The 3,485-nt window shown below is 48.7% G+C and overlaps 1 pseudogene; it reads right to left on the reverse strand.

Annotated features, from left to right (window-relative positions):
• Nucleotides 1–444: 444 nt before the first annotated feature.
• LOC119404416 (uncharacterized) lies at nucleotides 445–1,297 on the reverse strand (annotated as a pseudogene).
• Between the last annotated feature and the right edge of the window lie 2,188 nt (nucleotides 1,298–3,485).

The following is a 3,485-nucleotide window of genomic DNA, read 5'->3' on the forward strand; positions in this document are numbered from 1 at the left end:
AAGCTGGTTTAGAATATTGTGAAGTGCACGAGAAAAGTTAGGATTGTTATGTGGGGGTCTATAGCAAACACCTAATAATACAGCTTGCGGCAAAGCTTGAATCAGTACCCATAATATTTCTAAATCTGTGTCAGTGTTTATAACAGAACATGGTAACTGATTACTGATTGCAATGAGGACACCACCCCCGCGAGCACTTTCGCGGTCTTTCCGATAAGCATTGAAACCCGGTAGATCGGCGAGCACTTCCGCGTCGGTGACGTCATTTGTTAACCACGTTTCTGTTAGTATAAGAATACTGCTATCTGATGACTTGACGAGATGAGACAGGTGATCACGTTTAGGGATGAAACTTCGAGCGTTCGTGAAGATTACAGAAAAAGAAAGTTTGGTTTTTATTTTAGGGTGAGAATTGGCGGTTACAGTATGACGTCGACTTGATTGCTATTGAATTTCTTGTACTGTTTTTGTGGTTTCATTGAACGAGTAGCGTTTCGAGCCGATGTGCAGTGTTTTATAGCGTAACGAAAACGGAGAGGACTTCTGCCTTGCAAACTCGACCAACTGCCTTCTGGCATTTTGAACACGACGCGAGAAATCCTCTCCAATACTGTATGTCGTTCCTCTCAGCTTACGTCCGTTTGAAAGGATTTCTTGTTTTGTCTTGTAGAAAGTGAACTTCGCAATTATTGGCCTACATCTGCTGCCTGAATGGCGGCCCAAGCGATGCACACGATCAATATCTTTAGGGTTTATATCTATGCCTAAGTGGTCATGGCAATGGCGAATGATAAGTTGCTCAGATTGAGCATACGATTCTGAGGGATTGGCATCTGGTACACCATAAAAAATTAAATTGTTACGTCGTGACCTGTTCTCTGCGTCATCCAAACGTGCCTCAAGGTCATCTGTCTTGCGCGCTGCTTGAACGCTGTTTTTTTTTAATTAGTTCAAGTTCGGCTTTTAGGGGTAGCAGAGCTTGGTAATGTTTTTCCATATCGGCGATTCGCTTAGCTAGGTCAGATAGGGCGTGTTCTGTTGTTAGTAGTTGGCTTTTGAGTCCCTGCACTTCATTTAAGAGGGTTGACTGGCCCGCGGAAAGCTTTTGCAGTTCAGCGAGAACAGCATCAGGGCCCGGATTTGACTCGATGTGTCCCGATACAAGCAACAATAACAATCTCATGGCACGGACGCATTCAACAACAGTTGTACAGCAGCAACGTGGGCTCGGTAGCTGCAGCAAAAAGTAATTACTGTTCTTCTTAGTGAAGAGAGATTGCGGAACACTAACCTGCATAGCGAAGAGTAGCGGGTTAGATGGTGACGAAACGAAGCAGCCACCAAGCCCACGAAGCGCCGCCGATGGAGGCACACTTTATATAGCCGGCGCGGTAGGTGACGTTGCTGGCGATGGGACTGTCCATCCACCATCCAGGACCAAGCTTTGCGGAAGTGGCGACAGGATGGCAGACAGTGGCGAGATGGAATCTGATTTGCCGGTTGTTTGGTCGATGGCCGGATCGATGTCGAAGCACCGCAATCCAAATCCCGGCGATGTGTCAGCACAAGCAGACACACCGGCAACAAGAAGCAGATGCGCGACGACAGCTGATAGCACCTGCATAGCGAAGAGTAGCGGGTTAGATGGTGACGAAACGAAGCAGCCACCAAGCCCACCGCTGTCACTGTGCTGCGGTTTCATCGCAGGCCTGACGTTTTTTCATTTTTTTTCCCGTGAATTGCAGCGAGATGCGGGGCTAATGTTCCTCCGTTTCGCATGCGTTCGTGCCCCCGCGGTTAGCGCATCGAGCAGACGCCATCCCTGGAAACGAAAGTAATGTTCTGGCGCGTTCGAGCACTCATTATGCTCATTTATTCTACCGCGTCCATTTAAACGTTAATGCGGCACTGGCTCATGATACCGCCACTCTCGTGCCCATACAAATGTCGCAACTTTCATGCCTGTCCCGCAGAAACAGGCAGTATACACCACAGAGAACGCCGACACAACGCCCACGGCCGCTACATAAAAACAGGTAGCGGACGTGCAACGCCGCTCGCTTGCTCGGGCTGGCTCGGACACGTCATGCGCACATGACCATGCATGCGCATGACGTGTTCATGCGTATGTGTCAAGTGAAGAGGGCATGGAAGGAATTTGGCTTGCTAAGGCTACACGGGGCGAGTGGCAAGGGTTTGAAACTCGCCTCCTCGCATCATGGTTTCGCGCCACTACAAATTATTGTTTTTCTCAGCTCGTAATTGACCGATTTAAAACATTTTTGCGTCATACTGCTCTTCATTCGGCACACAACACCGTCCAGCGTCTAACTAAAATTTTCTATGTGCCCTGGTGAGGGGCCCTTTAAGAACTTCAGCTACCGCAAGGGTTAAATCATGATCATGGGCGTTAGTCGTTGGTACGGAGATGTGCCACTAGGCGTCAACGTGAGTACGTTCACATCAGGCGGTGCTACATCTGCTAAACAACAATAGACATTATACAAGCCCTCATATACCAATGCACTAGAGCCATCAACTACTGTGACGACACGTTTCATGTAAACGTTAAGCGCAGTACTGAATTAACGAGGACGGGACAGGGAGTGACACACACACAAGCGCTAACTTTCAACAATGATTTATTGTGAGCCGGATCACTGCATAAATACATGACAATTGCGGACATCAGGCATGCGCGAATGTGAAGGATCTAGGAATGACAATTCTTTTCTGGACAATGATAATGAAGGTGCGCTGACACAATCTTGGCCTAACTCGTGTATGGTGGCTGATTCAACTATCAACCGCGTGGTCTCATCTTTGTGCGTGCGTACAACAGAGCACTCATGAAAAGCAGGCGAACACCGACACGTGCTGCAGTGCGCGGTTAACAAACCATCGCCACCCTTCTTTACATTGTTTTTGTGTTCTCTAAGCCTGTCGTTAAGGCAGCGCCCCGTCTGCCCCACGTAGAATTTCCCACACGAAAGGGGGAGCTTGTACACGACCCCTTCTTTGCATTCCACGTGGCGAACTCTGTGATTTTTTACGCAGCTGCGCGCTTTGTGAGCAGTTGGGTTGCTGAGCCTGCACAACTTTCCCAGCTTGTTTGGAGCCGTAAAAGCGACGCCAATGTTTGCTCGAGCCCCCACTTTTTTTAAGTTGTGGGAAATCTTGTGAAGGTATGGCATGACAGCGAACCTCTTCCGGGAAATCTCACCAGCAGCGGCGTTCTGTTGGCGACCTGAAGGCCTTTTGAGCAGGGATTCTGCCACTGACACCAGAAGGTGGTCAGTGTAGCCTGCTTGAGCGAGGAGAGCCTTTTGGCAATCAAGGCTGGTTGCCATTAAATGGCGGCATGATTTGTTTATAGCGTTGTCGAGACAGTGCCTGGCGACGCTCCTCTTGACTAATTTCGAATGGGATGACGAAAACGGCAGCAAAGGTTTGTTTCTCCTAGGATCATACAACCAGCACGTATG

Source organism: Rhipicephalus sanguineus, chromosome 9 (genome assembly GCF_013339695.2).
Source record: "Rhipicephalus sanguineus isolate Rsan-2018 chromosome 9, BIME_Rsan_1.4, whole genome shotgun sequence".
In the NCBI taxonomy this organism is placed as follows: domain Eukaryota; kingdom Metazoa; phylum Arthropoda; class Arachnida; order Ixodida; family Ixodidae; genus Rhipicephalus; species Rhipicephalus sanguineus.